Raw genomic sequence first — 22,676 nt, 5'->3', positions numbered from 1 at the left:
AATTTCCTCATGTTTACCATATCTGAGTAATTGAAATTTCTCATCGTTGAACTTCATATTGTTTTCTGCAGCCCACTGAAAGATTTGGTTGATGTCCGCCTGGAGCCTTGCAGTGTCTGCAATGGAAGACACTGTCATGCAGATTCGGGTGTCATCTGCAAAGGAAGACACGGTGCTGTGGCTGACATCCTTGTCTATGTCGGATATGAGGATGAGGAACAAGATGGGAGCTAGTACTGTGCCTTGTGGAACAGAGCTTTTCACCGTAGCTGCCTCGGACTTTACTCTGTTGACGACCACTCTCTGTGTTCTGTTAGTGAGGAAATTATAGATCCATCGACCGACTTTTCCTGTTATTCCTTTAGCGCGCATTTTGTGCGCTATTACGCCATGGTCACACTTGTCGAAGGCTTTTGCAAAGTCTGTATATATTACATCTGCATTCTTTTTGTCTTCTAGTGCATTTAGGACCTTGTCGTAGTGATCCAGTAGTTGAGACAGACAGGAGCGACCTGTTCTAAACCCATGTTGCCCTGGGTTGTGTAACTGATGGGTTTCTAGATGGGTGGTGATCTTGCTTCTTAGGACCCTTTCAAAGATTTTTATGATATGGGATGTTAGTGCTATTGGTCTGTAGTTCTTTGCTGTTGCTTTACTGCCCCCTTTGTGGAGTGGGGCTATGTCTGTTGTTTTTAGTAACTGAGGGACGACCCCCGTGACCATGCTCCCTCTCCATAGGATGGAAAAGGCTCGTGATAGGGGCTTCTTGCAGTTCTTGATGAACACAGAGTTCCATGAGTCTGGCCCTGGGGCAGAGTGCATGGGCATGTCATTTATCGCCTGTTCGAAGTCATTTGGCGTCAGGATAACATCGGATAGGCTTGTGTTAATCAAATTTTGTGGCTCTCTCATAAAAAATTCATTTTGATCTTCGACTCTCAGTCTGGTTAGCGGCTTGCTAAAAACTGAGTCATATTGGGACTTGAGTAGCTCACTCATTTTCTTGCTGTCATCTGTGTAGGACCCATCTTGTTTAAGTAGGGGCCCAATACTGGGCGTTGTTCTCGATTTTGATTTGGCATAGGAGAAGAAATACTTTGGGTTTCTTTCGATTTCATTTATAGCTTTTAGTTCTTCCCGCGATTCCTGACTCCTAAAGGATTCTTTTAGCTTAAGTTCGATGCTTGCTATTTCTCTGACCAGTGTCTCCCTGCGCATTTCAGATATATTGACCTCTTTTAGCCGCTCTGTTATTCTTTTCCGTCGCCTGTAAAGGGAGCGCCTGTCTCTTTCTATTTTACATCTACTCCTCCTTTTTCTTAGAGGAATAAGCCTTGTGCATACATCGAGTGCCACCGAGTTAATCTGTTCTAGGCATAAGTTTGGGTCTGTGTTGCTTAGTATATCTTCCCAGCTTATATCGGTTAGGACTTGGTTTACTTGGTCCCACTTTATGTTTTTGTTATTGAAGTTGAATTTGGTGAATGCTCCCTCGTGACTAGTCTCCATTAATAAATTAATTCCCTTAGAATTAAATGGTGTTAAATCCATTGCAGATGGAAATCTAAGGGAAAGTGACACAAGTGATATTGAAGACACTGACTGAGTGATGCAAGAAGAAATTGCAGTAAGACCCACTAGGAAAACAGCTGCGCAATCTAGAGCGGGCTGGAATCGTCTCCTAGAGGAAGACGCAATTAAGTCGTCTAACAACGACCTCCGCCCGGCTGCAGTGTGGAAAACATTTAATTTCCGAAGCTATAGTGCCTAATAGGTGTTTAATGTGTTGATGTGGGTCAGAAAATGTATTTGAAAATGGACTAGAACCAACAGAGAAGCTCTACACCTGCGCTGATTGGCAGGGAAGAGGTCGAGATGGGGCATCACAAGCAGGAGTGTTTTTGAATGGAGTTAAAAGGCTGGGAAAGCATGGGACCAAGAAATTGGCGTTCACGGCGGCCTAAGGATTAATATAGGTCTCACTTCATAATAGGAAGTGTCGTAACTGTTCCTGGTGAAGATTGAGGGAACGTGATTTACGGGACCACCGTAATAAAGTGGTAAAATTAGTGAATAATGGTAGGACCGGTGGTGACTGGTGCGACGCCATGGAGTGTGTCCAGGGTAAAATACCAGTGATTTAATCATCACTCAACGGTCTCAGATCTTAATGGACTGACCTCTAATGCGCATAATTATGAGACATTAAATCGTTGTGTGAACTGTAATGTAATCGCTGATAATAATACTAAGTTAAGAGAATGTGTGAAGTGAAATAAGTTGCCTTGCTTCGAATGAACACATGTAGACCTCGTGTTTCCTGTTCCGAGGATAGTGAAGTTTTTATGGAGTCCCGACTTCTAAACTGGGACAAACCAACGGATACCTCGTCCTGCTGGAATAAGAACCGTGTCGGTGTAGCAGGACATCGAAATAAGATGGTGAATGGAGGAAATAAGGAGCATCAATCACCCACAGTTAAGTAACCCTTCTAGTTATAGCAGACTGATACTGGCCAGTTAGATATGTTGTAATTGGATAGGTTGTGGGTGATCCAGCTACATCAAGTGACCACCAGAGAACATCTGGTAAGTGATGGTATTATATACAAATGTTTTTTCCTTGATGGACTATACATGTGCAACCTAGCCCCCTTCATTCAGTTAAACTAATACCTGGAGTTTACCTGGAGAGAGTTCCGGGGGTCAACGCTCTTGTGGCCTGGTCTGTGACCAGGCCTCCTGGTGGATCAGAGCCTGATCAACCAGGCTGTTACTGCTGGCTGCACGCAATCCAACGTACGAGCCACAGCCCGGCTGGTCAGGTACCGACTTTAGGTGCTTGTCCAGTGCCAGCTTGAAGACTGCCAGGGGTCTATTGGTAATCCCTCTTATGTATGCTGGGAGGCAGTTGAACAGTCTTGGGCCCCTGACACTTATTGTATGGTCTCCTAACGTGCTAGTGACACCCCTGCTTTTCATTGGCAGGATGTTGCATCGTCTGCCAAGTCTTTTGCTTTCGTTGTGAGTGATTTTCGTGTGCAAGTACGGTACTAGTCCCTCTAGGATTTTCCAGGTGTATGTAATCATGTATCTCTCCTGCCTGCATTCCAGGGAATACAGGTTCAGGAACTTCAAGCACTCCCAGTAATTGAGGTGTTTTATCTCCGTTATGCGCGCCATGAAGGTTCTCTGTACATTTTCTAGGTCAGCAATTTCACCTGCCTTGAAAGGTGCTGTTAGTGTGCAGCAATATTCCAGCCTAGATAGAACAAGCGACCTGAAGAGTGTCATCATGGGCTTTGCATCCCTAGTTTTGAAGGTTCTCATTATCCATCCTGTCATTTTTCTAGCAGATGCGATTGATATAATGTTATGGTCCTTGAAGGTGAGATCCTCTGACATGATCACTCCCAGATAATCTATACAGTCCACAATTAATTAGTAACGCCGTACTTGTGGGTGCTATCCAATTCATACTGGTCTCGGATAGATATGGAGAAGATTGTGAGGTCGAAAGAACCACCTGCAGGGACCAGGGGTGGTTAAGTTTTCTCACATGTCTACACGGGGTGACTACAGTAAACAATATGGTTGTTATCTCCCAATGAGATTACTTGTATGCATATAATGTTGAGGTACATACAGGTAACTCCATATAAAATTTTCCACAGGATCAAGGAGGAAGCTGAGTGGGATCAAGGAGGAAGTTGAGTGGGATGAAGGAGGAAGTTGAGTGGGATGAAGGAGGAAGTTGAGTGGGATCAAGGAGGAAGTTGAGTGGGATCAAGGAGGAAGTTGAGTGGGATCAAGGAGGATATTGAGTGGGATCAAGGAGGAAGTTGAGTGGTGTGGAGAAATTTTCTCCAGGAGGGGGTATCAGCCCCCTTCAGCCCCTTTCAGCCCTGAGGGGCCCAGCCCTCTCAGAAGGGGCAAGCATCTTGTTTACTGCTACAGTGAGTAATTGATCACAGATGCAGTAAAAGTATGTGACGTGGTCAAACGATTGCTGCTCCTTGCAAGAGTCCAGTGTTGCAAAGTGTAGTTTAATAAAAGACAGTCCATCTCTTACCTTAACAGGACAATTAAGGAAAATCCTGCTCCCACTTTATTACCATGGTAAAGATAGTGTACATTGTCGTCTATGCTTAAGACAGCAAGAATCAAACATTCTGCTTTGCTTCATGGAGGAAGTTTGGCAAGGAAGCAAAAAGTACTAGGTCAGCTTTTCCTTTATGTGCTGGGGGCAGTGACGGCATGGGGCGTTGTGAGGTCACATTACTTTTGACTCTACTGTGAGAGAGACAGTGACGTGCCGGGATAACCAACAAAGAACAATTTTCCACGCGTTTTGCACAAAAGAATCTCAATAAACAGTTACATAGAAGTGTGATCAGCTTCTTTAGTGACATTATGGTGTAAACAATTATTGATGAACAGTGTAACAACGAGTGTTGTGATCCAACAGAGTGTACTGCGACATTCTTCAAGGAACACTATTCTTCAATCAACTCAACGGATATCCGGGCGTAACTACGGGTCAGATACATATACCCAGGTAAGTGTTCTAACTCGTGATGTATTACTATTGACTGCGCAGTTGAGTATAAGTTACAAGTTACTGACTTATCAAAAACCCTGGTGATAAGTGGACCTTTGAGTCCACACAAATAAGTGCCGTCAGCCATCAGTGAATGAAATTTGCTGATATAACACCCCCTAGGGGTAATACATTATTAATGTATTTACTTTACAGCCCATTGTGAAGTGGATACGACAGCTTCTCAAGACCTCGCCTGCAGGGGCGGCTGTGCAGGTGATGAGCTGTCTTACCAAGCTAAGTTTACCCTATATTTAATCTTTAACCTTAGCTGGTAAACCATTTCTCAACATCCTGGGTGGCTAACCCTCCCTACCCTGGGTTATCCTGGGTGGCTAACCCTCCCTACCCTGGGTTATCCTGGGTGGTTAACCCTCCCTACCCTGGGTTATCCTCGGTGGTTAACCCTCCCTACCCTGGGTTATCCTGGGTGGTTAACCCTCCCTACCCCAGGTTATCCTCGGTGGTTAACCCTCCCTACCCTGGGTTATCCTGGGTGGTTAACCCTCCCTACCCTGGGTTATCCTCGGTGGTTAACCCTCCCTACCCTGGGTTATCCTCGGTGGTTAACCCTCCCTGCCCAGGGTTATCCTCGGTGGCTAACCTTATTTTAACTAATGCCACACTCTGCACTATTCCAATCACGTGCATTGAGGTAGAGGAGACTGGGGTTGTAAAATACAGGGATACCTTCCTTGTATCACTCAGCCACTGAAGCACATGTAGAGTTTATGTAACGTCACTAAGCTGTGCTATACTTACAACAAATACACTACCTGAATGAACAGCAATGCATGCAACCATATGACCTGTCTTTGTAATACTCATTTGTATTTTATAGTTATCTGTTTACAATAATGTCTTATCACTGATTTCATCATTGCTTAGTTAATCTTAAGTTAATTTTAAGCCAGCCCGTAATGCTATGCATAGTATAAGTGGCTTTGGCATGCTGCTCTTATTTGTATTTTTTTGTACCTCTGTATGTATGCTAAAATTTATAAATAAATAAATAAATAAAAGAACGACACATCTATGTAAAGTTAAGATCAGATAAGTATTAAGTAGGTTTATTGGTAGTCTAAGTTACCGAAGATGTCGTGAATTATAAGCGCCCTTCACATTGTATATGCACATAGTGTATAATGCTTTCAAAATAAAATTTAGACATTTTAATTTAAATTTGAATGTTTATACTTACGATCTCTGGCTTTAGGAGCGTCCGAAACTGACTATAATGTAACAATAACAGTTGTACCACACAAGAGAATTAAAGAAATATACATCTGTTGTTACAAATACACTTTTGTTAAGAATCATATTGTAATAACTTTGGTAGTGTAATAATAACTTGTAGGTAGGATGGCTGAAATATAAGAAGAAAAATATTGCATGTGTGTGTGTGTGTGTGTTCGTACGTGTTTGGCGCGAAGAGAAAACAAGAGAAGTTGTTGTTGTTGTTGTTGTTCAGTGTTATTATTGTTGTTGTTGCTGGAGGTTGTTATGGTGAGTTCTGAGGCTCGTATTTGTGGTTGTTATGGTAGTAGTAGTGGTTGTTATGGTAGTAGTAGTGGTTGTTATGGTGAGTTTGAGGCTCCTATCTGTGATTGTTATGGTAGTAGTAGTGGTTGTTATGGTAGTAGTGGTTGCTATGGTAGTAGTAGTGATTGTTATGGAAGTAGTAGTGGTTATGGTAGAAGTGGTTATGGTAGTAGTGGTTATGGTAGTAGTAGTGATTGTTATGGTAGTAGTAGTGATTGTTATGGTAGTAGTAGTGATTGTTATGGAAGTAGTAGTGGTTATGGTAGAAGTGGTTATGGTAGTAGTGGTTATGGTAGTAGTAGTGATTGTTATGGTAGTAGTAGTGATTGTTATGGTAGTAGTAGTGGTTGTTATGGTGAGTTTGAGGCTCCTATCTGTGATTGTTATGGTAGTAGTAGTGGTTGTTATGGTAGTAGTAGTGGTTGCTATGGTAGTAGTAGTGGTTGTTATGGTAGTAGTAGTGGTTGCTATGGTAGTAGTAGTGATTGTTATGGTGAGTCTGAGGCTCCTATCTGTGATTGTTATGGTAGTAGTAGTGATTGTTATGGAAGTAGTAGTGGTTATGGTAGTAGTGGTTATGGTAGTAGTAGTGGTTGTTATGGTAGTAGTAGTGATTGTTATGGTAGTAGTGATTGTTATGGTAGTAGTAGTGATTGTTATGGTGAGTTTGACGCTCCTATCTGTGATTGTTATGGTAGTAGTAGTGGTTATGGTAGTAGTGATTTTTATGGTAGTAGTAGTGGTTGTTATGGTAGTAGTAGTGGTTGTTATGGTAGTAGTTGTGATTGTTATGGTAGTAGTGATTGTTATGGTAGTAGTAGTGATTGTTATGGTGAGTCTGAGGCTCCTATCTGTGATTGTTATGGTAGTAGTAGTGATTGTTATGGCAGTAGTGATTTTTATGGTAGTAGTAGTGATTGTTATGGTAGTAGTAGTGATTGTTATGGCTCCTATCTGTGATTGTTATGGTAGTAGTAGTGATTGTTATGGTAGTAGTGATTGTTATGGAAGTAGTAGTGGTTATGGTAGTGGTTATGGTAGTAGTGGTTATGGTGAGTCTGAGGCTCCTATCTGTGATTGTTATGGTAGTAGTAGTGATTGTTATGGTAGTAGTATTGATTGTTATGGAAGTAGTAGTGGTTATGGTGGTAGTAGTGGTTATGGTAGTAGTGGTTATGGTAGTAGTGGTTATGGTAGTAGTGGTTATGGTAATAGTGGTTATGGTAGTAGTAGTAGTGGTTATGGTAGCAGTGGTTATGGTAGTAGTGGTTATGGTAGTAGTAGTGGTTATGGCAGTAGTGGTTATGGTGGTAGTAGTGGTATGCCACACCACCGTCAGCAGTAGCAGCTGACGGTGGTGTGGCAGCAGCTGACTGTGGTACAGTAGCAGCTGATGGTGGTGCAGCAGCAGTTGACTGTGGTATGATAGTATTTCGAGAGTATTTCTCACCCTTTTTATCATAGGGTTGGCACAAGAAGCTTTCTTTGGGCCCATTGTGGCTTATTTAGCAGTTACAAGTACTAAAAACAATGGAATAATACAAAATGTATCTAATATGTGTAAGTGTGGAACTGTCTGCCCTGGCTTGTAAACAATGGCACACTAGCTGAAGGCAGGGCAACTTAGCTGCTCAGACCAGACAGACAGGTGGACGCGTTTGGGACGAATGTCCCTAACAGAGTTTTTCATTGTTGGCCGAGCCAATATTTTTATGCAAAGACGCATCGATATCCGATTTTATTGCCATCATTTAGACTGTCATTTAGCACGAGTTTATTTGGCATGATTTGAGTATAGCACGATTGAAGAATTGCAACACATTTTTATGTAACATGTCGTATGATCAATTTAACACAATTCATGGGAGGGGAAAAAATTTTGAGCGTGCAGTCACCCGGTCGCCCGTGGTGGGTTGTACCATTGAGTCAATGGGGAAAGCCTACTGCCACCCCCCCACCACCCACACCCACCCCCACGACGCTCCCAGCCTCCAGTTTGGTTCATATGCGTGCAGGACGAACCTACCTGTGTTTATTTACATACATATTTTCTTATTTTCATTGCCATTTGTTAAATCTGCCAAGCAATCGTGGCACGCAGTAAGCATACTACAAATGTTGCTGAAAGTGACAAGAAAAGGTTTAAGCATTCAAGTCTAGGAATTGCGAAGAAAATTGAGATATTAGACAAGCTTAAGAGTGGATCACGTGTGGTGGATATAGTGAGGCCCTATGGCCTTAATGAAGCGTTGGTTCATACAATTAACCCTTTCATCGTATAGCCATAGATCTACGGCTATACGATGAGGGTCCAAACCGTAAATCTACTCCATGAGCTCAGCTCACTCTGATAAGCTGTGAGTGGTAAATTTGGGCCTAGGTATGAGAGAATACATCTATATGGTATGTGTGCACCACATAAAACATATCCTGCAGCACACAGTACATAATGAGAAAAAAAAACTGAGACCATAATTTTCGATCAAAACATCGACTTTTCAGTGTTGTTTTGTATGTTTTTTATAGTTGTATTTGCAATTTCTTGGTCTCATTTTATAGAATGGAAGATATATTACAGAAATAGAGATGATTTTGATCGGTTTTGGTAATGGAAATGGGTTGAAACTGAGCTCAAAATAGCAGAAATGTTCAATTTTTGCCGATGTTCAAGAGTAAACAAATGATCTCACACGTCTAATATATGTTCACAAATGTGGGTTTAATATACGTTCACAAATGTGGTGATATTATTTATACAGTTATTACAGTATTGCATAGCAGTAAATCTTGTACTTTTTGGTTTGAATAAAAATTCGTTACGTAATAAAAAAATCAAAATGGAATTCATTTATAAAGCCTGAAAAGGTAACTAATGAACAGAGGAAATGTTAGTCTAGTGCCAGGAATGTCTGCATTGTTTATTCTGGAACCTATTTTGAAATTAGAATATTTTGAACTTTGCATTAAATTGGCCAAATTTCCAATTTCTGATCACTTTATTTTGTAGTTGAAACAGTTGGCTTGGCGATTTCTTGTGCTCAGTCGATAGAATAGAAGTACGTAATACTAGTGAAATAGCTAAGAATTTGGTTGACTGGAATAATGTAATTGGCCTAAAATGGGACTCAAAGTCGGCAAAATCGCCGATGCGTAAATATCGCTGACACATCAAAATTCGCGAGAGCATAATTTCATCAATTTTACATCAAATTTCATAGTTTTTGTTTTATTACCTTTAGAAAAAGATTCTCTACCATTTCATAAGAAAAAATAACAAAATTATTTTGTGAAAATTCTTGGACCCTGGTGTGTGCAAACTGAAATTTGGCCTCTGAACTCTAAAAGGGTTAAAAAGAACGAGGCAAATGAATAACCCAAGATGTCATCTCATGAAAAGAATGACATGTAGGTCCCAACAAGTAAATAAAACAGAGAACTTGTTGCTTGAGGGGATTGAGCAAAAGGCAAAGAAAGGTGTACCACTTAATTTCCTCTTAATTAGGGAAAAGTCCTTACAGTTGTTTAAAGCAGTGTGTGATAAGGCAGGAAGGCCTGAAAAAGAGTGTATATTTAGCACAGATTGATTCCACACCTTTAAGTTGCATAATAAGTTACATAATACATATACATGTACTATTAAGTTTTCTGGTGAAAGTGCTTCAGCTGATCATACAGCAGCAAGTTTTTTTCCTGCTGAATTGCAGAAAATTATTTCTGAGGATGGCTATGAGCCACATCAAGTGTTTAATGCTGATGAGACAAGTGTCAACATGAACTTATATCAGTCAGCAAGAGAAGAGTGCACCTGGCTTCAAGACAGCAAAGGATCACTTCAGCTTGCTCCTTTGCAGTAATGCATCAGGTGATTTCAAGATTAAGTCCATGGTTATTTACCGCTCTAAGAATCCTCGTGCCTTGAAAGGTGTAGATAAAAACACCTTACCACTAATTTGGAGGTCAAACCAGTCAGCATGGATGACAGAGGAAATATTTATTGACTGGTTTAAGCATCACTTTATTCATGAAGTCAAGTTTTACCTGCACAGCAAGAACCTTGCATTCAAGGCTCTCTTCATTCTTGATAATTCCCATACTCATCCACAAGCTTTGCTGGATGTGACCTCACATGTAAAAGTTGTATTTTTACCTCCAAATACAACATCTTCAATACAACCACTGGATTGGGGAGTTATTAAATAATTCAAGTGTAACTACACAAAAAAAGCTATGAAAAAATTAGTTGCATCAATGGACTCTGATTCCAACTTGGCAGTACCAAGCTTCTGGAATAAATTTAACATTGCAGATGCTATCAGCTATGCTAAAAGTGTATGGAATGAAGTGCCCCAGTCAACATTAAATGCTGTCTGGGGAAAGTTATGGCCTTCTGTGGTTAATTCTTTCACTGGTTTCCCCTTGCTTGAGAGTCGGGTTCAGGAAATTGTTCAGCTGACAAGATTACCAGGTGATGGTTTTGAAGATATGAATGAAGATGATGATGATGAAGACAGGAGTCCAGAGGAAATGTTGGCAGAGCTCGATGCACAGATACAAGGGAGGGACATAACAGAAGAAGAAGATGAAGAAGAACCTGAAGAAAAACAGTTAACATTGCAGCAGTTACATGAGCAGTTCCATATTATTGGTAAAGTTGCAGACTTTTTCACTGAAGAGGACCCTGACAAATCTAGAAGCAGTGCTTTGAAACGGGGTCTAGACCAGCTGATGATGCCTTACCATCAGCTGTATAATGTATTGCAGGGTAAAACAGCCCAGAGAACCATTACAGAATTTATGCACACTCCAATATAACCATCGACTTCAGTACCAGAACCTCTACAATCCACTTCTGTCGACAACCATCCACCTCAGCCCAGTAGGGCCACACCATCCATATCCACTCTCTCCACAATCATTCACACACACCATTACCCACAATTTAACCCTTTCAGGGTCCGTCCCGTAGATCTACGGCTGGTCGGTGAGTGTCCAAACCGTAGATCTACGCCAAAATTCTAGCGCCGTCAAATTTAGCGCGAAAGCGCTCATAGGCCTACATATGAGAGAATGGGTCTGCGCGGTGGGTGTGCGCCATAAACAAAAAATCTAGGCGCCTGCATAGCATTGCGGGAACGCCGGCTCAGTCACCCTTGTTCACCATGTCTCGTCGCAAGTCAGCTCTCACTCCCCGGAAAATTGGGACTCTCCTCTTCCTGTCTGATAGTTCTGACACTGATGGAAGTGGAAATGAAGACGAATTCTACGGCTTTGATGAGTTAGTGACCGAAAATAATGACCAGGATATCGATAATAGTGCAGAAAACCCCGACGATCCTCGACCTTCTACCTCTGGTGTGGGCACTCGTGACTCACGGTCGGTTGTTCCTAAACGTAAGAGAAAACTAATATTTTCCCGTGGCCTGGCCTCTGACTTCAGTAATGACGATGATTCTGATGTGGATTGTGATTTTATTGCGCTCGACGATCATTCGAGTAGTGATAGTGAGGAAACATATTCACCAGTGAAGCGTCGGTATGTGCGCCGCCGCATGCGCTCGGGTAGTGTACCCTATGCTATGCCCAGGGGACGGAGTACATCCCGTAGTACATCCCGGAGTACATCCCGTGGCCCTACACTCGTTTTAGGTAGTGATAGTGAGGATGATGTGGCTACACTTGGCATGGATGGGCCACAGACATCAGTGGATGGTGTTAGTGGGGCTGGTGGTGGTAGTGGCACCGCCATGCGTGACTCGCTGTGCCACGCGGGAACCCACGCTGCTGACTCGTCAGTTCAAGGACAAAGCGGAGCGTCACCCACCAGCCCGCCACAACCACCCGTACAACCAGCCTATGATGTCCAGTATCCACCAGCAAACCGTATCTGGGATTGGCAGCAAAATCCCAATTTTGTTCCCAGCCCTCACCATTTTGATGACTCGCAAAGTGGAATTCTACCTACCTGTCCCCTTGGAACCACGGCCAATGAACTGGAATTCTTTGAATTATTCTTTGACCAGCCATTGATGGAAACTATTGTCAGGGAAAGTAATAAGTATTTTCAGTACACCATGGCAAATACGATCTTATCACCACAGTCAAGACTACACAGGTGGAAAGAGACGACTGTTGCAGAAATGTATTTGCTTTTTGCAACAATAATGCTTATGCCTCACGTCTATAAGCATAATATAAAAGCATACTGGTCCACAGATCGGCTAATTTGTACCCCATCCTTCAGTGAAATAATACCAGTGAACAGGTTTATCTTACTGTTACGTATGTTGCACTTCTCTGACAAAACCAGGCCTGACAGAAGTGACAGGTTATACAAGATTAGAAATGTTTTCATGTATCTCAAACAAAAGTTCAGGATATACTTTTATCCATTCAAGAATCTTGTAATTGACGAGTCTTTGATTTTGTTCAAAGGTAGACTGTCATTCAAGCAGTATATACCGAGCAAGAGGAACCGCTTTGGTATAAAATTGTTTGTACTCTGTGATTGTGACAGTGGCCTGGTGTTGGATATTGTTGTATACACGGGTAGTAAAACATTGAAAGATACCAAGATGTTATTGGGTATATCAGGTGACGTAGTGAGAAACATGATGGCACCTTATCTTGGTAAGGGCCATACATTATATACCGATAACTGGTACACAAGCCCATTACTCAGTGATTTCATGCGAGTGAACAAGACAGATGTGTGTGGCACAGTGCGTTCTAATCGTAAACATATGCCCAGGCTCAACGCAGGTGTTCGTGGTGATGACGTGCAGGTGTTTACTGCCAATGACATCATGGCATTACGGTGGCATGACAAACGAGATGTCACATTGTTGACAACCATTCACCGTAATGAAATGCAAGACAGTGGCAAAGTTGATCGAGTGACTAATGAACGTATTCGAAAACCAGTGACAGTGATTGATTATACACAAAACATGCGCTTGGTTGACAAGTGTGACATGCAGATTGGTTTTGTTGACTGTGTTCGTAAGAGTTACAAGTGGTACATGAAACTTTTCTTCCATCTCATGGACATTTCAATGCTGAATGCATATAATATGTACCAAATAAAGACTGGTAACAGACCACCGTATGGTGAATTTTGTTTGTCTGTTGTCAGACAACTCATAATGAAGTACCAGGTAACAACACCTGCAATACAACATGGTCCTCGAATTCATCACAATATACCCAAGCGTTTGAGAAGAGAAGGTGATCATTTCATAATACAGCTTCCTTCAACTCAAAAGAAATTTGCTCAGAAGAGATGCATTGTCTGTGCACAAACAAAACGACGGCAACAAAGACGCAAAGACACTCGGTTTATGTGTGAGGAATGTAAGGTGCCTCTGTGCATGGTGCCTTGTTTCAAGGAGTTCCACAAGCTCCAGCAGTTCTAAAACCATGTCCAGTGATTGTAAATATGTAAATATATGATAGAACATTAGTATTATACAATATTTGTGCATGTTTATTGTAATAAACAACAGTGGTAAACAATAATATGATAATAACTTTAGTGCGGTTATTGTGTTCAATACAGTGAGTTTATATATATAAATTATATACAGTATTGGTCTCTCAGGCCCCAAATGTTAGTAGGAATAGAAAAAAATTGGAAAAGAAAAGAAAAAACAACTAAAACAACAAAATAATATAATACGCGTATGTGGAATTCGTCGATGTTGCCGCCACCACATCATTTTCTACAAACTTCTTGGCACTGTATCTCGGTAAGTACTGATCAGATTCTAATTTTTTTTTGTTTTATTACCTTCACAAAAATATGCTCTTTAATTCTGTAAGAAAAAATAATTTTTTTTTTTTTCAAAATTTCTTGGACACTGGTGCGTGACTTCAGATTTTGGCCTTGGACCCTGAAAGGGTTAAGGTAAGAAATACTATTATTTCTATTGCATTTGTAATCTTAAGCAGTAATATATCACGACAATGAACTACAATTACATGTTCACTTTTATTTTCTGGGGGCTCCCAGGAATGTAACCCAATTTTTCCCAGAAGTTCTTCAGTTCATTTAGCACGATTTTACCTAACACGACATTCTCAGGAACGTAACTACCGTGCTAAATAACGGTCTACTGTAGTCAGAAGCAGGAATGGCCGCTGTGGTGGCCCAATACACCCCCAACAACAACAGTGGCCGCTGTGCTGCTGCCACTACCATTAGCCACATATGTAATGATATATACATTCTAATGTACATATCATGTTTCTATGATAATATTGTTTATTATGTCATATCAGATGAATTATGATAGATAAATAAGCCATTGAGTTGATATTAGTGAAATATTGAAGTATTTTGTCGTGCCTGGAATTCCACTGCAACAGATTAATTCCATTTCAATTAATTTAAATGAGAAAAATTGACTCGACAAACGAGCAAATCGGGATCTGAGCAAGGTAATGGAATGGATTAAACCCGCAAGCCGAGGTTCCACTGTATTAACCCCTTGACTGTCGCAACTCCTAATCCTGAGGTGTGTCCTAGTGGCGCAAAATTTAAAGAAAAATAAATAATTTTTTCTTATGAAATGATAAAATCTTTTCCCAATTGTAATGACACCAAAAGAACAAAATTTGATGGAAAACTGATGGAATTATGCTTTCGCGAAGTTAGCGACCTCGGCGATATTTACGAATCGGCGATTTCGCCCACTTAGAGCCCTATTTTTGGCTAATTCCGTTGTTCCAGTCACCCAAACTCATAGCTATTTCTTTATAACTCCATTTTTTCTATCGATTGAGTACGAGAAACTGCCCATTTACTGATTTCAACTACCCAATAACATGGTTAGAAATTTACAATTTGGCCAATTTCACAAAAATTAAAAAATATGTCAATTTCAAAATAGGGTCCAGAATGAACAATGCAGACATTCCTGGCTCTAAAATAACATTGTCTCTGTTCATCAGTCACGTCTCCAGGCCCCTCTGATATTACTCTTGCTTTCTATTTTGAATTTTTATTCAAACAAAAAATAGAAGATTTACTGTTATGCACACTACTGCAATATTGTAATAATTGTATAAATAATGTCAACCCATTCATGACTGCATATTAGAATGGCTACTTGGACACTTATTGGAAAATGACATCATGTTTACTTTTGAACATCGTCAAAAATCAAACATTCCCCTACTTTGAGCTCCATTTCAAGGTTCTTTTCATAGTAAAACCAATCAAAATCACCTCTATTTCTATACTATGTTTTCCATTCTGTCAAATGAGACCAAGAAAACGAGAATACAACCATAAATACTATACAAAAATTGACCACAAAGTCGGTATTTTAATTAAAAAATGCGGTTGGAGTTTTTTTTTTTCTCATTGTGCACTGCATGCTGTAGGATTTTTTTATATGGTGCACACTGACCACGCAGACCCATTCTCTTGTATGTGGGCCTACCAGCTTTCTCCTGCTTCATTTGAAGCCTCTAGAATTTATGAATATACAGTGGACCCCCAGTTCTCGATGCTATCGGTATCCGATAAATCCAGTAACCGATGCATTATATCGCAAAAAATTTGCCTCCGTTCCCGTTACAAAACCCGGTATGCGATACGATTCATACAAGACGTGTCCACGCGTGGACGTAACTGCCCCGTGTGTGCCAGTGTTTACAAGCCAGCCAGTGTGCGCGCATCTAAGGATACATTCGGTACATTCCATATTATCCATATTATCACTGTTTTTGGTGCTTGCTTCTGCAAAATAAGTAACCATGGGCCCCAAGAAAGCTTCTAGTGCCAACCCTTCGAGAAAAAAGGTGCTAATGACTATTGAAATGAAGAAAGAGATAATTGCAAAGTACGAAAGTGGAGTGCATGTGTTGGAGTGCATGATGATTTGGTAAAGAAACTGCCTGCAACTAGTGGTGATGTGAGTGAATTTAAGGCCAGCAAAGGTTGGTTTGAAAGATTTAAGAATCGTTGTGGCATACACAGTGTGGTAAGGCATGGTGAGGCTGCCAGTTCAAGTCCTAATGGAAGGGGATTCCCCTTCTAAACACTAACACCATCCACACTCTCCCTCCTCCCATTCCATCAATCATCACCAGATCTTCATTAAAGGTAAGTGTCAATTATTCTGTTGTTATTAATCTATTGTTATTGTTGTTATTGTAATTATTCTATTGCATTAAACTTAATATTTCATGTGGTAAAAGTTTTTTTTCATACTTTTGGGTGTCTTGCACGGATTAATTTGATTTCCATTATTTCTAATGGGGAAAATTGATTTGCTTTCCAATAATTTTGGTTTACAATGAGCTCTCAGGAACGGATTAATATCGCGAACCGGGGGTCCACTATATATACGTCAAAAATGGTGGCTCGTAAGACGTATATATACAACCAAAACAGCCAAAGGGTTAACATATACAACATTTAATGCACCTCAGTGATTTTTATTGTGTATTATTATTATTAATATGGTGCCCTCAAGACTAATAAGACACTCTTAGTGATTTTAATGTGTACCTGCACACCAACACAATGTGTAAGTTCATTTAGTTACAGGTACTCATCGGTATAATTATCAGAGTACACGTATATATAAAACATGAAATAATTTTAAAACACTTGAAATTTTGAAAAGTTTCCAGACATAATGGAGAGATGCGGTGCTCACAGAGCTCATGGAGAATGTAAACAAACCAGGTGTGGGTGCAGTGACCATATTAGAAACTCAGGTGGGGGAGCCATATAGCGAGTTTTGGTCATAATTGGAAATGTCCATATTAGCAGAACGCCGTAAAGCGGTGCCCTACCATATGTCAATTTCACAAGAGTGCAGAATAAACATTGTAGACATTCCTGGCACTAAAACATTTACTCTGCAATAATCATGTTCACAGACCTCTCCTGTATTGCACTTGCCTTCTATTTTAAATTCGTAATCACACAAAGAAATATTTATTCTGTTTCCTGGATGATAAAATATAACCAGGAATGATTTGTTATAGTTTGCGACATCCCAATAATTGAATCTGACCTATTAGAAACCCATAAAACTTATGGAGTGTAGGGGAGCCTTACTCAGTGTCAGGAAAATCGGTAAAAATCTAATCCAGTGGTACCTTGGCTTACGAGTGCCCCAGCATGCGAGTTTTTCAGGATACGAGCCATCTCTCAGTCGATTTTTTGTTTCTGGATACGAGGCAAAATTCAGGATGTGAGCTTACCCCTCAAGGGAGGTTCCTTGATGCTGGTGAGGGGCTGTTGATCTAGGGAATTGGATCTTTGTTCCAGTTTCCTAAATTAACCCCTTGAAGGTCTGTGCCTTAGATCTACGGCTTTACGTTGTGGGTCCAAACTGTAGATCAACGTCATGAGCTCAGCTCACTCTGATAAGCTGTGAGCGGTAAATTTTGGCCTTAATATGAGAGAATACATCTATGTGGTATGTGTGCATCACATAAAACAAATCCTGCAGCACATAGTGCATAATGAGAGAAAAAACTGAGACTATAATTTTCGATTAAAACAGTGACTTTGCAGTGTTTTTTCGTTTGTTTTTTATAGTTGTATTTGCGATTTCTTGGTCTCATTTGATAGAGTGGAAGACATGTTACTTAATTAGAGATGATTTTGATTGATTTTATTACTGGAAATGGCTTGGAACTGAACTCAAATTAGAGGAAATGTTAAATTTTTGCTGATGTTCAAGAGTAAACAAATGACCTCATACGTCTAATACACGCCGGCTGGTGGGTCTGATATACGTTCACAAATGTGCTAATATTATTTATACAATTATTACAATATTGCATAACAGTAAATCTTCTATTTTTTGGTTTGAATAAAAATTCATTATGTGAATAAAAAATCAAAATGGAATTCATTTGTAAAGCCTGAAAAGGTAACTAATGAACAGAGGAAATGTTAGTTTAGTGCCAGGAATGCCTGCATTGTTTATTCTGGACCCTGTTTTGAAATTGGAGTACAGTGGAACCTCAAAAATCGAACGTATCACATATCGAACGTTTCGAAAATAGTACTATTTTTTCGGACAAACTGTGTCCCTATTATCGAACATGCCCCTATTTTTGGACCGCTGGGTACGGGACCTGTCTGCCACCCGCTCTGTCTGCCACCCCGCACCCCCGCGCAGGCGCCGTGAGCAGTCTAGCTTTGTTTATGCTTGAGTGAACATTAACCTGCGCTCTCATTCATGCATTTTATGATTATTTTGTTGTGTTTAGTGCTTGTGGGACTGTGAAATAAGCTGCCATGGGCCCAAAGAAACTTGCTAGTGGTACCCCTGTGATAAAGAAAGTGAGAAACACCATAGATGTGAAGAAGGAAATAATACAGAAGTATGAGAGTGGTGTGAGACTTGTTGAGCTTGCCAGGATGTATGGGAAAAACAAGTCGACCATCGGTTCTATCCTGTCAAAGAAAGAACAAATCGAGGAAGCTGATGTTGCGAAACGTGTTAATATAGGGAGTGGATGAGGTGCCTTCTTCAAAGATTAAGGAGATTTGTGCCAAGTGGAATGATGTCCAAATGTTTGTGCAGAAGTACCACCCTGAGCAAGCTGAAACAAGCCATCTTTGCAACAAGTTCAGTGACAGAACCATGTCCCATTTTAGGGAAATGTTAAAGAGGCACCAGAAACAGAGGACTGTGGACGCTTATTTTGTGAGACAGGGGTCCAGTGACTCTCAAGCTGGTCCTAGTGGCATTAAAAGACAGAGAAGGGAAGTAACCCCAGAGTGGACTTTGATACCTGAAGTCCTCATGGAGGGGGATTCCCCTTCCAAACACTAACCCCAACTCCCTCTCTCCTCCTCTTCCAGATGCCATCACCAATCTTCAATAAAGGTAAGTAAAAATGTTATTTTATATGTATTACTATACATAATTAAAAACTATAGTATTTGTTGTATATAAAACTGTAATTAATCTCTATAAAATGTATTTTTTGTGTGAATATTTTTGGGTTTCTGGAACGGATTAATTGTATTTCCATTATTTCTTATGGGAAATATTGCTTCGAATTTCATACTTTTCGAATTTAGAACTAGCTCCTGGAACGGATTAAGTTCTATTTTTGAGGTTCCACTGTATTTTGAACTTTGCATTAAATTGGCCAAATTACCAATTTCCAATCACTTTATTTTGTAGTTGAAACAGTTGACTTGGTGAATTCTTGTGCTTAATCGATAGAATAGAAGTAATACTAGTGAAATAGCTAAGAATTTGGTCAACTGGGATAATGTAATTGGCCTAAAATGAGAGTCAAAGTTGGCAAAATCGCTAATGCATAAATATCGCTGACTCATCAAATTATGCAAGAGCATAATTTCGTCAATTTTCCATCAAATTTTGTACTTTTTGTTTTATTACCTTCAGAAAAAGATTCTCTACCATTTCATAAGAAAAAATAACAAATTTATTTTTTGAAAATTCTTGGCCTCTAAACCCTGAAAGGGTTAATAATAATAATAATAATAATAATAATACAGTGGTACCTTGACTTAAGAGTTTAATTTGTTATGTGACCAAGCTCGTAACTCAATTTGCTCTATCAAATTAATTTTCCTCATTGAAATTAATTGAAATGCCATTAATTCATTCCAGCCCCCAAAAAACCACCCCAATTTTTTTTGTTACAGTTTTTAAATAAGAAAAAATGTGTTTATAAATAAGAAATGATTTTTGCCTTTTTTTGCCAGGTCCCAGCAATGTTTTAGAAATGTTGGAGTATACATGAAACTCCTTGAAATACGGTGTAAGATGAGTGTCACTCCACTGCCAGTGGAGTGACACTTATGGAGTGACATTTGATGATCGTGCACTGCCTTGGCTTTATTTTCCACTGTTATACATAAACATGCCTGTCTATCTGTTTCTATCTGTCTGTCAGTCTCTGTCTAGCTCTATGTTTGTCTCTGTCTCTGCTTATCTGTTTTTCTGTCTGCCTGTGCTTCTGTCTTCCTCTCTCTATTTGTCTCTCTGTCTCAGAGAGAGAGCTGCTCATGAACCAATAGGTATTACACACGTTGCAGAGTCGGTCACGTCTGATTCCTGAACAAGTAAAAATGTGTATTACTTGCCAGTCATGCTTATTATGCCTTATATCTACAAGCATAGTATAGCACTTTGTCTGGATTTTTTTGGGTTATCCTAGGTAATTTACACTATGTATAGGTGTATTTGTGTACCTGTGAGATAGAGACACAGATAGACAGAGACAGAGATGTATGCAGACAGACAGAAGGAGATAGAGACAGCCAAAGCAAATCAGCCAGCCAGCCGGCCTGCCAAACATGTACGGTGGACCCTCAGTTAACGCCTGCATTGGATAACGCCAAAATTGGATAACACCTCACTTTAGTGTCAAAAAATTGGCCTGGAAAACACCTAAAAACTCGGTTAGGAGCTTTCATCCCAAACATGTCGGCACGGCGCCTTGAGCGGGCCCGGCCATTCACTCCATGTACCAGCCAGTGTACCATTGTTTACAAAGTCATTGAGGACGATTCTGCGCGTACATGCAATATATTTTGTATTATTCCATTTTTTTTGGTGCTTAACTGCTAAATAAGCCACCATGGGCCCCAAGAAAGCTCTCTCTCTGAGGCAGAGAGACAAGTAAAGAGAGGAAGAGAGAAACACAGGCAGACAGAAAAACAGATAAGCAGAGACAAATATAGAGCTAGACAGAAACTGACAGACAAATAGAAACACAGGCATGTTTATGTATAACAGTGGAAAATAAAGCCAAGGCAGTGCACGATCATCAAATGTCACTCCATGTCGTGAGTCAAGTTAAATCTTCTATTGCCAGCCCTGTGGTAAAGAATGTGAGAAACACATATAATTTAAGAAAAAGTTTGTAGAAAAATACAAAAGTGACTGTGGTAGAAGGTGGTAGTGGTGGAGGTAGAGGGTGGTAGTGGTTGTGATGGTGGTAGAGGGTGATAGCAATGGTGGTAGAGGGTGGTAGTGGTTGTGATGGTGGTAGAGGGTGGTAGCGATGGTGGTAGAGGGTTGTAGTGGTGGAGATAGAGGGTGGTAGTGGTTGTGATGGTGGTATGGTTTGATAAGGCATGGTGAGGCTGCCAGTTCTGACAAAAAAGCAGCTGAAAAATATGTGCAGGACTTTAAGGGGTACATAGAGGCTGAAAAATTAAAACCCCAACAAGTGTTCAATTGTGACAAAACAGGTCTGTTTAGGAAGAAAATGCCAAACAGGACCTACATTACTCAGGAGGAAAAGGCACTCCCGGGACACAAGCCAGAAAAGGGCTTGTTACCTGAAGTCTTTATGAAAGGAGGGATTCCTCTTCCAAACAATAGAATACCTTCATCCTCTGCCCTCCTCCCGTCTCATCACTCATCAACAAGTCCACAATAAAGGTAAGTGTTATGTTATTATTATTTTATTCTTCATGTATCATTGTTTTCTATGTTGGGAAATGCATATTTCATGTAAAAAAATTATTTTGTTTAGTACTTTTGGGTGTCTGGAACGGATTAATTGGATTTCCATTATTTTTTATGGGGAAAATTAATTCGGCTAAAGGCTAGCTCTCTGGAATGGATTAAATGCGTTAACTGAGGGTCCACTGTATTACACATGTTCCAGAATTGTTTCTCTTTACTTAGGGCATACATTATAGAGCATTCTGGCAGGATGACACTATTAGTGGTATCAAAATTGAAAGGATGTTGCATATTGGTTATTATTGAGGTTTATGATATTTCGTTTGTCCTGTGAGTGGTGGCATATCTGGAGCTCGCTTATAACTCAGATTTTGGCTCGCAACTCAAAGCAAAAAATCGACTGAGTGACGGTTCGTAACTCGGAAAACTCGTTAGTCGGGGCACTCGTAAGTCACTGTATAATAATAATAACCCTTAAACGGTCCAAACGTATATATATATACATGTACTTCACTCGCGCAGCGCCCCAAATATTTTGGAAAAAAAAAATCGTGTTTTTTTTTTATAGAAAAAAAAAGCACATTTTTTTTAAGTATTTTAGAATAAAAAAAAAATTTAGGGTCAGTTCTTACTGAGATATGAGGCCAAGAAGTTGGCACTGGATGCTTATGTGACAGCAACATCGAGTCCTGCCACTTGCAGAAGTGTTGCCAATATACCTTTTTTCTATTTTTCATATTATTTTATATAATTTTTATGTTCTGATAATTACAATTTGTAGTAGTTCTTGTCATTTTATAACCAATCTTTGTTCTGACACTAGTACAGTGGAACCTCTACTTGCGAGCATGCCCACGTGCGAGTTTTTCCAAAAAAGAGCAGTCAATGGGTCAATTTTTTTATTCCATACACGAGCAAAATTCCCACAAGCGAGCAGACCTCGAGGCAGGTTCCTTGACACTGGTGAGGGGCTCTTGCTCTTGATCTCGGTAATTGTATCTCATTTGTTTGTTTGACTATCTTATTGAAACTTGGGCAGTGTATGATGTAAAGATGCTTCTTAACATACACCAAAAATGACAGAAATCTAAGCATAAATAATTG

General features: G+C 40.1%; 1 protein-coding gene across 4 annotated transcripts in view; it reads left to right on the top strand.

Moving 5' to 3' along the window:
- Positions 1-6,067: 6,067 nt before the first annotated feature.
- Positions 6,068-22,676, top strand: part of LOC128695217 (cell division cycle 7-related protein kinase-like) — a 299,888-nt gene continuing 283,279 nt past the window's right edge. The window contains exon 1 of one of the 4 annotated variants that reach the window (XM_070091499.1): positions 6,068-6,105. The gene's annotated coding sequence lies outside the window, so the exon portion shown is untranslated. Of the gene's footprint in view, positions 6,106-20,929; positions 21,546-22,676 lie in introns of those variants that run through there. The other 3 variants (XM_070091498.1, XM_053785734.2, XM_070091500.1) reach the window with 3 other exon arrangements.

This window comes from Cherax quadricarinatus, chromosome 35, assembly GCF_038502225.1.
Source record: "Cherax quadricarinatus isolate ZL_2023a chromosome 35, ASM3850222v1, whole genome shotgun sequence".
NCBI classification, from domain to species: Eukaryota; Metazoa; Arthropoda; class Malacostraca; order Decapoda; family Parastacidae; genus Cherax; species Cherax quadricarinatus.
This window is presented reverse-complemented; position numbering and strand designations above follow the sequence as displayed.